The sequence below is a fragment of the Ornithorhynchus anatinus genome, chromosome 5 (genome assembly GCF_004115215.2).
Source record: "Ornithorhynchus anatinus isolate Pmale09 chromosome 5, mOrnAna1.pri.v4, whole genome shotgun sequence".
Lineage (NCBI taxonomy): Eukaryota > Metazoa > Chordata > Mammalia > Monotremata > Ornithorhynchidae > Ornithorhynchus > Ornithorhynchus anatinus.
The window spans coordinates 27332426-27346212 of NC_041732.1; the positions used below are offsets into that span (position 1 = coordinate 27332426).

At 43.9% G+C, this 13787-nt stretch overlaps 1 long non-coding RNA gene across 1 annotated transcript in view; it reads left to right on the forward strand.

The window, feature by feature from the left end:
• The first annotated feature begins 5571 nt into the window (after nucleotides 1-5571).
• The window catches only part of LOC120638400, a 171947-nt gene continuing 163731 nt past the window's right edge, over nucleotides 5572-13787 (forward strand). The window contains exon 1 of the long non-coding RNA XR_005660051.1: nucleotides 5572-5804. This is a non-coding gene — a long non-coding RNA (uncharacterized LOC120638400). The remainder of the gene's footprint in view (nucleotides 5805-13787) is intronic.

Here is a 13787-nt window from a genome sequence, read left to right on the forward strand (position 1 = left end):
GGGGGAGACAAACATAAAATATTCAAACTAGAGTGGTCAACTTTGGAAGTAAACCTTCCAAATAGTCACAGCTGGGCAAATTAATTCAAAACTAATTACTTTATAATCTTAACTGCCTTGTATAGTAGAGCATGGAGAAACTCCTTGATGATCCAAATTCCAATAGACAGTGTGGGATGTATTTGTTTTGTTTTATGGTATTTGTTAAGTGCTTACTATGAGCCAGGCTCTCTATTAAGTGCTGGGGTAGACACAAGCTAATCAAGTTGGACACAATCCATGTCCCACATGGAGCTCCCAGTCTTAACCCCCATTTTACAGATGAAGTAATGGATGCATGGAGAAGTTACATGACTTGCCCAAGCCTGCGCTCTATCCATTAGGCAACACTGCTTCTCTATGCATTGTACTGGGGACAAATGCTGTTACAGTTATAGCCGCAACTACGGAAATGACCACAAAGATAATCAAGAAGAGCACTGCCCTCTGATTGACCAAGACCATTAGCACTTCAACTCTCTAAATTGAAACCAGAGTCAGATTAAGAGACTACCAATAGTTTCTCAATTATTCAGATGTCAGAACAGGAGAAAAGTGGACTAACATCAGGAAAAGGGATTCAAACTGGACCTATGGAAGAAAGCAAAAGTGATGAAACAGGTTGTTGAAGCTTGTGGAAATTACCTTCTACCATCCTGGTCTTCAATAACTTAGCTTCCACTGTGAAGCTTATTCCTGTTTAGGAGAAAAGCCACATTGATTGGTAGATGACAAACCAAATGGTAGATTTCATAACCAAATATTGAAATCAGAACATCTTTTAATGCCACTTAGAGGCCTAGTTTTCTGGAAAAGTCAGTGAATGGAAATATGTACAGGGAGTTAGAAGAATCAATCAATCAATCGTATTTATTGAACACTTACTGTGTACAGAGAATTGTACTAAGCACTTGGAAGAGTACAATATAATAGAGTTGGTAGACATATTTTATGACCACAGTGAGCTAATAGGCTAGAGAGGGGAGACAGGAATTAATATAAATAAATACATTACATGGCTCAGGAGACAGAACACAGGACTGGTAGTCAGAGTGACCTGTGTTCAAATTAAGACTGTGAGTCCACTATGGAACATGGACTGAGTCCAACTGATTAGATTGTATCTACCCCAGGGCTTAGTACAGTGCCTGGCACATATTAAGCATTTAACAAATACCATAAAAAAGGGCTAAGGGATTGAGGGAGGAGTGAATAAAGGGAGAAAATCCAAGTGTAAGGGTGATGCAAAAGGGAGTGGGCAGTGTGGCTCAGTGGAAAGAGCATGGGCTTGGGAGTCAGAGGTCATGGGTTCTAATCCCAGATCCATCACTTGTCAGCTGTGTGACTTTGGGAAAGTCACTTAACTTCTCTGTGCCTCAGTTCCCTCATATGTAAAATGGGGATTAAGACTGTGAGCCCCACATGAGAGAGCCTGATCATCTTGTATTCCCCCCAGCACTTAGAACAGTGTTTTGCATAGTAAGTGCTTAACAAATGCCATCATTATTATTATTAAGAAGAAATGTGGGCTTAGTCAGGCAATGCCTCTTGGAGGAGGTTTCGAAGTGGGGAGAGTGATTGTATGTCGGGTATGAAGAGAGGGTGCATTCCAGGGTAGAGGCAAGATGTGGGCGAGAGGTCGGTGGCAAGATAGACAAGATTGAAGTACAGTGAGTAAGTTGGCATTATAAGAGCGAAGTGTGGGTGGTAGTAGGAGAGCAGCAAGGTGCGGTACAAGGGGACAAGGTGATTGAGTGCTTTAAAGCCAATGTTGAGGAGTTTCTGTTTGATATGGTGGTGGATGGACAACCACTGGAGGTTCTTAAGGAGTGAGGAAATGTGGACTGAAATTTTTGTAGAAACATGATCTGTGCAACAGAGTGACGGATGGACTGGAGTGAGGAGAGACATGAGTAAAGGGGATCAGCAAGAAGGCTAATCAGTCATCAAGGTGGATAGGATAAGTGCTTGAATTAGCCTTTTTACCATGGCATGCTTAATTATGAGAATTATGTTGGCATATCTTTATATTTAATTAAGGAAATGGATAAAGCAACTGAGTCACATTGATTTTACTGAAGGTGAGGTAGTTGATAGTTCTGTTTAGTGGTAGTACTATGTGCTTCTTTCCCATTTCTGCTTCAAAATTAGTGTTAAAAACAGGAATACTGACATGTTTATTGAGAATCTAGGCTCATGAGACTTCAGATTTAGGTACCTTAGGGAGTGCTAGAGAATAGACTTGCTTCCAAAGAGTTTGATCTTTACTTGGTACGCCAAATGGATCAGATCCTTTTTCCATTACTAAGGATAGAAAAGCTTCTACTATGAATTCAAAAGGAAAAGCTACATGGTCTTTAACATACTCAAATATGAATAGTTGACATAGTCGATGAACAAAATATAACCAGATAGTAAAAGGGTTATAACTCTTAAAAGTGGTCAGCAACGATTCTTCTTCACATCAAAATTATTAGCACTAGTGGTCCTTCTATTCTTCCTTGAAGAAAATGATATTTATTCTTACCAGGAAATATGAAAGTGCTATTAAAGAGTTAAACAAAAAAGCATCAAAAATCAGGCCACCCATATAATGCCTCCTCATAGCTATAATGATATCAGTTGCAACAAGTCCAATGGCTGACCTCATTACAAGGGTTTAATTGCATTGTTACACAGTTTCACTTCTTCTCTCTGGCCTCTTTCTCTTTATGACAGCTTTAGAAAGGAATTTCAGCTTGAGGTCAAAGGAAATTAATTACTGCTTTCTTAATCTATGCTCATCTACATTTAGAAAACTTAAGGCTTTTCGGCAACATATTTTTGTCCCATGTTTGTATAGACCCAAACTTACTATCGGAAGGAACACTTGGTCCTTTATGTAAGTGCCCCAAATCACTTACACATCTCATCTAGTAAGTATTGCACACATTTCCCTAAAACACCAGGTGTAGCAATATAAATATCTACGGATTATGTTAGCTAAAAATACTTCACAATTATGCCATGTAGAAAATGAGTACAATCATTCAACAGTTATATTAACACAGTTTAATTGAAAAATTTTGATTTAAAATATGTATTACTATTCATAGGTATATTAATTAGTCATAGAAACAAAATGACAGTCTGAAAATACCTAAGGAACATAAACGCATTTGATGTTCAGCATCACAATATGCATAGAAATGAAACAGTCTTCACTCATAATTGCAGGTACACTAAAATCAACTTTTAGGGTTGGATGTTTGCCCAGGCAAATCCCTTCTGACTAAACTATAGTTTTGGTCTGTGTTTAGATTTTATTCTTGATCAGAGCAGTAATTGTAGAAGTAGAATTCTGGTGCCTAAATAAGTTATGAAGATCCTACCTCTGCCATTTTCCTCTTCTGTGACCTTGGGTAAGGCACTTTACTTCTCTGTGCCTCAGTTTCATCATCTGTAAAGTGCATATTAAATACCTGTCATACCTGTCCTCCCTCTTACTGAGATAGTGTCTGTTTAATTATCTTGTTTCTACTCCAATGCTTAGTACAATGGTGGCATATTCTTAGCCCTAAACAGTTACAACAATTATTATTACATTTCAAAAATGGAAAAAGTAATTTCAGAAATCTCCTTGAAAAAGAATCATAGATGTATATATCCTGCTTAGTTAATGGTAGTTCTAATGGAAATTAAGGAAATTTAGTTATGCATAAAGGAAAACTCCAGAGCTTAGATAGCATGTTTTACTTGAGACTAAAATCTAGTCAATAAAATCTTATTAAAAAGCACCATGAAGAAAAGAGAATGAAGAAGAAATTATTTGATGAAATCAAATGTCTCGCAAGAGACATTCTGGAATTTCAACCTGAGATACTTTTAAAATTTTAGCTGGGGCTCACTGGCTTCAAATAGTACCGAAAGTGTATCTCTTGTATGGTCACTGTCCTATTGGTCCTGAGCCAGAGCAGGTCAAATCACCCCTAATCTGGCTAAATGATACAGGGCAATGTTCTTAATTCCATATTTAAAACCATGTTCAGTATAAGGTTGTGAGGAATGTATATGGTGGTTTCAATGGACTATTGGGAATATAATTGTCATCAGATCATGGAGATCATCACACATGTCGGAAGCACCATGAAAGCATAGCAATGAATTCTATACCCTCCCAATTCCCAAATGAATGCCTTTTTGGTCCTGATTGAACTTTGTCTGGCTCTGGAGTTATATCCTGGGGTCAGGATCTGAACCAAAGATGGTTGAATAGACTGAGTCCTGAAAATTCATTAAAAGGTTTTCTCTTCTCAGGAGGAAGGTTTTTTTTATGGTATTTGTTAAGTGCTTACTATATGCCAGGCACTGTACTAAGTCTTGGGGGAGATACAGGTTAATCAGGTTGGCCCACAGTCCATGTCCTGTGTGGGGTTCACAATATTAATGCCAATTTTACAGATGAGGTAACTGAGGCACAGACATATTAAGTGACTTGCCCAAGGTCACACAGCAGACAAGTGGCAGAACGAGGATTAGAACCCAGGCCCTTCTGACTTTCAGGCCCGGGCTTTATCCATTAGACCACACTGTTTCTCAAATGATTGTGCCATTCTTCTTCATCTTGTTGCACCAATCACTTTTCAGTAAAAATGTTCAGTCCATGTCTCCCTACTCCTCAAAAACCTGCGATGGCTGCCCATCCACTTCCACATTAAACAGAAACTCCATAATAATGATAATAATGTTATTTTTTAGGCACTTACTATGTGCCAGGCACTATTCTGAGAGCTGGGGTAGATAGAAGATAATTGGGTTGGGCATAATCCCTGTCCCACATAGGGCTCACAGTCTCAATCCCCATTTTATGGATGAAGGAACCTGAGGCACAGAGAAGTTAATTGACTTGCCCAAAGTCACATAGCAGACAGGTGGCAGAGCCAGGATTAGAACCCCTCACCTTCTGACTGCCAGGCTCATGCTCTATCCAATAAGTCATGCTGCTTCTCCATACTACTGGCTTTAAAGCACTCAAACAGCTTGCCTCATGCTACCTCACTTCACTGATCTCCTACTACAGTCCTGCCCATACTTTGCTCCTCTAGGGACAGCTTACTCACTACGCCCCAGTCTCATCTATATCATTGCCAACTACTTTCCCACATTCTCCCTCTAGCCTGGAACTCCTTTCTCCTCATTATATGCCAGACTATCACTCTTTCTACCTTCAATGCCTTATTAAGGTTGTATCTCCTCCAAGAGGCCTTCCCCGATTAAGCCCTCTTTTCCTTGACTCTCTCTCCTTTCTACGTCACCTATGCATTTGAATCCATAACCCTTGGACAGTTGATATTCGCCCCACCCCCAATCCATCAGACCACTTATATATATATTTTGAAATTGTAGATTATAATTATAGATTATAAATGATTTCTCTAGTTATATCAATGCCTGTCTATCCCTCTAGACTGTAAACTCGCTATGGGCAGGAAACGGTTTCACTGATTCTATTATACTCTCCCAAGCACTTATTACAATGCTCTTCCCAAAGTAAGCACTCAATAAATAACTTTGATTGATGGATTCTTTGAAGGGTATATGATGTCATTAACAGTCCATTATGATCCATTTGTGAACCACAATGCTTGGCCTCCCCTAGTACTGGGAACAACTCAGCAGTGACTGGCATCCCAAATCTATGTCTCCTCCAAATAGTTTGAGGGCTGTGGAGAATAGAGGAATTGAAGAAAAAACAGTTCTATCAAAGAAAACTGGATTTCTGGAAGGTGAGGTTATAGAGAATAAATTCGTGTTTGCAGCTGTTTTTATGGCTCCTTCCTGTTGTGTGCCTATTATTGTGGTAGTGTCTTAGAGTCTCTAGGTCCTTTTAATACTATATTTGGTTTATGTATGTCTATGTGACTGTCTCAGTGTTTTTGTGTCTTGCAGTGTTTTTCTATTTGTATATCTAGGTTTGTGTCTGTATTGGCATGCAATGGTTTCTCTAAGGTCATTCATTTCCCATCCCCATAGCGTTCAGATAAACATGTACTTGTGATATAGCCAACATCATTAATTGGTACTTCTGGGCCATCATTTAATTTGCAAGTGGTCAAAAAGTGCACCTATATTATTTTTATCTTTTTACTTGATTCATCCTCATTCGTTACTCCATTAAACACTGATTCAGCAACACACCATTCTAATTCAAGAAGGATGCAGCTATATCATATTAAAGAGATTTAAAAATAGATCTACCCTATGACAACATTTTCTGATTCTTGGGTCCAACTTGTTGGGAAGAATTTTCTTCTGTCATATCATGTGGGAACATGTCTGCCAACTCTGTTGTGTTGTACTCTCCCAACTGCTTAGTATAGGGCTTTGCACACAGTAAGCACTAAATACTATTGATTGATACTGAAGTCTACATGATTTACCCATCTCTATCTTGCTTTGTATGCTTCTGACAAACCTTTGTACTTCTATGTCTGGAATATGCTTTAGTAGTGATATTTGTACATATGCCTCCATTGCTGTTTGTGTTTCTGTCTTTGTCACAGTGAGGTCAAAGATTTCTCATTTTTCTTCACTTACAGTTCACCAACGAGCAGTAATGTTCCAACAGTCGATTGTATTTACTGAGCACTTACTGTTTACAGAGCACTGTACTAAGCATTTGGGGGAATACAATAGATCAGAGTTGGTAGACACATTCCACCCATAACATTTTACAGTATGGTGGGAGACACAAACATTAATATAAACAAATTACAGATATATACATAAATGCTGTGGACCTGAGGGAAGTGAATAAAGGGTGCAAATCCTAGTGCAAGGGCAACACAGAAGGGAGTAGAAGGGGAAATGAAGGCTGTGTTGGGAAAGACCTCTTAGAGGACATATGCTTTTGATAAGGCCTTGAAGGTGGGAAGAGTTATCGTCTGTCAGATATGAAGAGGGAAGTCATTCCAGGCCAAATGCAGGATGAGGGTCACTTTCCTCTTTCTGCACTCACATCAAATATGTCTCCTTGTTCATTTCTAATGGGTTTGGATCTACTTTTACTCCTTTTCAATGCATCATTTATATGAATGGATCTTCTCTATCCATAATAATTTGATACCCATTTAATCTCCAGGAGATTTAGCAACCACCTTCTAATAGTTAGCTTTTATCATTCTTCCATTTTCCTTTCCAATTCTGCTACACCATTTGCACAATGAGCAATAATCAACTAAAAGGAGCTTCATTAGATGTGTGCCAAATCTGATTTCTTCTTTCCTGTTGAGATGGCCTCAGTGTGGTTGAAAAAAGCTTGGACAAGTTCAAATTGACCTGCTGATTCATCTCAGTAGAGTTATGGAGCATTGTATGTGGAACAACATGGTTGAAATGAAACAACTGAGGCTCTAGAAAGCTTATATATGTGAGAGTCAATTATATTTTGTGGAAAAAATTGAAAACAGTTGGAATTTTCTTTTAGTAGAATGCTTTCTTACAATCATTAAACCTAAAGAAAACTGGGATTTTGATTTCTTTGCATTCTTATGTTGGTTTGGGAAGTGGATGTGGTCAGTGCTTGAGTAGGGAGAGTAAGGTCTATCTTTTTTTTTTTTTAATAGTACTTGTTAAGCACTTACAATTGGCCAGGCATTGTACATAGCACTGGGATTGGTACAAGCTGATCAGATTGGACACAGTCCATCACCCACCTGCGCTTACACTCTTAATCCCCACTTTATAGATGAGGTAATTGAAGCACAGATAAGTTAAGTGATTTTTTCAAGGTCACATAGTAGCAAATGATAAAACCAAGATTAGAACCCAGATCCTTTGACTCCCAGGCCTGTAATCCTTTAATTAGGCCATGCTGCTTCTTTATTGTCTATATTAGTATTGTCTACAAGGATGGAAAAGACAGAGTGAGTATGGAGCTTGGGTGGGAAGATATGCAGTTCTGTTTTGGACATGTTATGTTTGAGGTGTTGGCAGAACATCCAGGTACACATGCCCTGAAGGTAGAAGGAATTGCAGGACTGCAGAAAAGGAGAGAGCTCAGGGCTGGAGATGTAGATTTGGGAATCCCGTTCTTGGGTAGGGATTGTCTCTATTTGTTGCCAAATTGTAGTTTCTCAGTGCTTAGTACAGTGCTCTTCTCACAGAAGGTGCTCAACAAATGCAATTGAATGAATGAGTCATCCACGTAGAGATGCCAGTTGAAGTCATGGGAGAAAATGAGTTCATTCATTCAATAGGATTTATTGAGGGCTTACTATGTGCAGAGCACTGTACTAAGCGCTTGGAATGAACAAGTCGGCAACAGATAGAGACAGTCCCTGCCGTTTGACGGGCTTACAGTCTAATCGGGGGAGATGGACAGACAAGAACAATGGCAAAAAATAGAGTCAAGGGGAAGAACATCTCGTAAAAACAATGGCAACTAAATAGAATAAAGGCGATGTACATTTCATTAACAAAATAAATAGGGTAATGAAAATATATACAGTTGAGCGGACGAGTACAGTGCTGAGGGGATGGGAAGGGAGAGGGGGAGGAGCAGAGGGAAATGGGGGGAAAAGAGGGTCAAGCTGCGGAGAGGTGAAGGGGGGTTGGTAGAGGGAGTAGAGGGAGAAGGGGAGCTCAGTCTGGGAAGGCCTCTTGGAGGAGGTGAGTTTTAAGTAGGGTTTTGAAGAGGGAAAGAGAATCAGTTTGGCGGAGGTGAGGAGGGAGGGCGTTCCAGGACCGCGGGAGGACGTAGCCCAGGGGTCAACGGTGGGATAGGTGAGACCGAGGGACAGTGAGGAGGTGGGCGGCAGAGGAGCGGAGCGTGCGGGGTGGGCGGTAGAAAGAGAGAAGGGAGGAGAGGTAGGAAGGGGCAAGGTGATGGAGAGCCTTGAAGCCTAGAGTGAGGAGTTTTTGTTTGGAGCGGAGGTTGATAGGCAACCACTGGAGGTGTTTAAGAAGGGGAGTGACATGCCCAGATTGTTTCTGCAGGAAGATGAGCCGGGCAGCGGAGTGAAGAATAGACTGGAGCAGGGCGAGAGAGGAGGAAGGGAGATCAGAGAGAAGGCTGACACAGTAGTCTAGCCGGGATATAACGAGAGCCCGTAGCAGCAAGGTAGCCGTTTGGGTGGAGAGGAAAGGGCGGATCTTGGAGATATTGTAAAGGTGAAACCGGCAGGTCTTGGTAACGGTAGGATGTCTGGGGTGAACGAGAGAGACGAGTTGAGTATGACACCGAGATTGCGGGCCCGAGAGACGGGAAGGATGGTCTTGCCATTCACGGTGATAGGGAAGTCTGGGAGAGGACCGGGTTTGGGAGGGAAGATGAGGAGCTCAGTCTTGCTCATGTTGAGTTTTAGGTGGCGGGCCAACATCCAGGTGGAGACATCCTGGAGGCAGGAGGAGATGCAATCCTGAAGGGAGGGGGAGAGGACGGGGCGGAGATGTAGAGCTGCGTGTCATCTACGTAGAGATGTTAGTCAAAGCCATGAGAGCGAATGAGTTCACCAAGGGAGTGAATATAGATGAACAGAAGAGGGCCAAGAACTGACCCTTGAGGAACTCCAACAGTTAAAGGATGGGAGGGGGAGGAGGCACCAGCGAAGGAGACCGAGAATGACCGGCCAGAGAGGTAAGAGGAGAACCAGGAGAGGACGGAGTCCGTGAAGCCAAAGTGAGATAAGGTATGGAGGAGGAGGGGATGGTCGACAGTGTCAAAGGCAGCAGAGAGGTCAAGGAGGATTAGAATGGAGTAGGAGCCATTGGATTTGGCAAGAAGGAGGTCATGGGTGACCTTAGAGAGAGCAGTCTCGGTAGAGTGGAGGGGACGGAAGCCAGATTGGAGGGGGTCTAGGAGAGAATGGGAGTTAAGGAATTCCAAGCATCTATTGTAGATGACTCGTTCTAGGATTTTGGAAAGGAAGGGTAGTAGGGAGATAGGGCGATAACTGGAAGGGGAAGTGGGGTCAAGAGTGGGTTTTTTTAGGATGGGGGAGACGTGGGCATGTTTGAAGGCAGAGGGGAAGGAGCCATTGGAGATTGAGTGGTTAAAAATAGAAGTTAAGGAAGGGAGGAGGGCAGGGGCGATGGTTTTAATAAGGTGAGAGGGAATGGGGTCCGAGGCGCAGGTGGAGGGGGTGGCACTTGCGAGGAGGGAGGAGATCTCCTCTGAGGATACTGTAGGGAAGGATGGAAAAGTAGGGGAGAGGGTTGGTCGGGGGGGGAGGGGAGAGGCGGAGGGGTGACTTTGGGGAGCTCAGACCTGACTGTGTTGATTTTTGTGAGGAAATAGGTGGCCAGATCATTGGGAGTGAGAGATGGGGGATGGGAAGGAACAGGGGGCCTAAGGAGAGAGGTAAAGGTCTGGAACAATCGGCGGGGGTGACGGGCATGGGTGTCGATGAGGGAGGAGAAGAAGTTTTGCCTGGCAGAGGAGAGGGAGAGTTAAGGCAGAAAAGGATAAATTTGAAGTGTGTGAGGTCGGCTTGGTGCTTGGACTTTCGCCAGCAGCGCTCAGCAGCTCGAGCATAGGAGCGTAGGAGGCAGACAGAGGAGGTGATTCAGGGCTGTGGGTTAGTGGAAGGAGAGCGGCGGAGGGAAAGGGGGGCGAGAGAGTCTAGATGAGTAGAGAGGGTGGAGTTGAGAGTGGAGACCTGATCATCGAGAGTGGGAAGTGAGGACAGGGCGGCAAGGTGAGGAGAGATACTTTTGGAAAGACGGATGGGATCAAGAGAGCGGAGGTCTCTGTGGGGCAGTAGCGAAGATTTGCAGGGGGAGGGAGTGTGAGAGATGAGGCAGGTGAGAAGGTTATGGTCAGAGAGAGGGATTTCAGAGTTGGTGAGGGAGGAGATAGTGCAGCGGTAGGAGATGACGAGATCGAGGGTGTGACCGAGTCGGTGAGTGGGCGCGGTATGGTGGAGGAGGAGGTCGGCAGAGTCGAGGAGGGATAGCAGGCGGGCGGCAGAGGAGTCATTGGGTACATCCATGTGGATGTTGAAGTCTCCGAGGATCAGAGTGGGCAGAGAGAAGGAGAGAAGGAAGTTGAGAAAGGGGTCTAGGTGGTTGAAGAAGTCGGAGGTGGGACCAGGAGGGCGGTAGATGACAGCGACAAGTATCTGGAGGGGGTGGTAGAGGCGAATGATATGGGCTTCGAAGGAGGGGAAGAAGAGGGAGGGGGGAGGAGGGTTAGTGCGGAAGCGGCAACGGGGTGAGAGGAGGAAGCCGACGCCTCCTCCTCCCTTTCCGTTGAGTCTGGGGGAGTGGCAGAAGGAGAGGCCTCCGCCGGAGAGAGCAGCGGTGGAGACCGTGTCTTCAGGAGTGAGCCACATTTCTGAAAGGGCGAGGAGGAGGAGAGAGCGGGAGAGGAAAAGATCATGGACGAAAGGTAGCTTACCTGTAATAGAGCGGGGGTTCCAGAGGCCACACTTGAAAGTAGCTGTGGGTGCAGGGGGGGGAAGGGTGGGGGGAGGGGAGGGTTTGGATGGGAAGGAGGTGGCGGGGCCCTGGACGGGGAGAGGGGGATGAGGGGTAGCGGTGGGACAGGAGGACTGGGATGGGGCATGGGTTGGGAAGAGAGAAGGGGGGAGGGGGTGAGGAGGGGGTTTGGTGGGGGGGAGAGTAGGGGGAGGGGGAAGAGGGGTAGCGCTGGTAAAGTGGGGTTCTAGGGCGGGGGATGGGAGGGGGGAGGAGGCAGAGGAGAGAGCGGGAAAGAGCTGAGCGAGAGAGGGGAAGGGGAAGGGGAAGGGGAGGATAGGAAGGGGCGGGAGGGAGGAGGGGGGGAGGAGGGACATGGTGAGGCCAGAGAGGTGGGTGGCAGTACTGACAACAATAAACAGTAACAAACGAAATCGGTAATATAGCAACATGATACAGTATGATACAATACAGTAGTGTTAATAAGCGGGCGATGACCAGGGTCGGGGGTAGGCTCGATTAAGGGGCGACCTGATCAAACTCAAAGTCAGGCGGCTGGTGAGGCCAGAGAGGTGGGTGGCAGCACTGACGACAATAAACAATAGCAAGCGAAATCGCTAATATAGCAACATGGTACAGTAAGACACAATACAATAGTGTTAATAAGCAGGCGATGACCAGGGTCGGGGGACGACCCGATCCTACCCGATCAGACTCAAAGTCAAGCGGCCAGCGGCCGAGAGAGTCCCAGAGCTCATGACCAAATGTCCCTGTGGCGGTGGGGGGGGGCCCTGAGGTTGTCCGGGGTGGGGAGTTCTCCAAGTGAGTGTGTGTAGTTGGAGAATAGAAGGGGACCCAGAACTGATCCTTGATAGACCACCACTTGTCAGAGAGTGGGAAGCAGAGGAGTAGTCTGTAAAGAGACTGAGAAAGAACAGTCAGGGTAATAGGAGGAGAACTAAGAAAGAACAGTCTCAATGAAACCAAGCTTGGATAAAATTTCAGTAAAGGGGTGGGTGGTCTATGGTGTCAAAGGCAACTAACTGAGAGGTCTAGGAGGATTAGGCTAGAGTAAAGACTGTCAGATTTGGTGAAAAGAAGGTTACTGGTCATTTTAGGGAGGGCTGTTTTTGTGGAGCGAAGGGAGCAGAAACCAGTTTGGAGGGGATCCAGGAGAGTATTGGAGACAGTGGTTGTAAACAATGCTCAAGAAGTTTGGAGAGGAATGGTAGGAGAGAGATGGGCAAAAACTGGAGGGAGCCACAAGGTCAAAGAGATTTTTTATGTAGGATAGGAGATGCATAAGCATGTTTATGGGAAAGAAGCCATTGAAAAGTGAATTGTTGAAAATGACAGTCAAGGAGGGAAGAAGGGAGTGGCAAGTGCTCTAATAAGGTATGAAGGGATGAGACCAGAAGCACAGGTGGACGGAGTAGATTCTGATCATTGTATTAGTCAGGCAACATTCAACTCAGTGAAACAGGAGGGATGAACTTGGGTTATATATGGGTTGGTTTGGAGGTTGAGAACATTTTTATCACTACTTGGATGGTAGAAGAGAGTATACACTCATTAAACCTGATATATGATCTGATTCTAAACTGCTAGCTAAATACAGACATTCTTAATTCCTACCACAGATAATTTCAGCTACAGATGAACCTTATCCAGTAATGAAGTTTCAATTTGACATATTGAGTTTCTGGTGGGACAGCATGGCCTCGATGAAAAAAACACAAGATTGGGAATCAGAGGATTTGGGTTCTAGACCTGGCTCTGCACATTTGTCTTCTATGTAACCTTCGGCAGGATACTTAACTTCTCTGTGCCTCAGTTCCCTCCTTTGTCAAATGGGATTCAATACCTCTTCTTCCTCCTACTTAGATTGTAAGCCCCATGAGGCATCAGTGCTTAGGGGTCATTCACACAGAAGTGGTAACCAAGGCATAGGAGAAGATAAGCTCCCAAGCTCCCTGAGTGAGTATAACATGGAAAGAAATGGGGATCCAGAACATATCCATTTCTTGGCCCCACAACATAAGAGAAATATAGAAAATCTGAAATGGGTTATAGGAGAACTATGAAGCTAACTAAAAGCTGGAAAAAATATAATCCAGGGTTTCAAAACAAGATGTATGCATGGTGTCTTCCCATTGTTAATATATTCAGAATAGAACCCATCAATGATTAGTATTAAACACTTTTTTCAAAACACCGTACTAAGCTCTTGGGAAAATACAAGAGTAGGTATTCTACAAAAGTACTAGATTGTACAAGAAAGTCCAGGTTTGGATGGACTTTCCTCTCCATTCTGCTACCACATTAATCCAAGTGCTTATTCTATACCACCT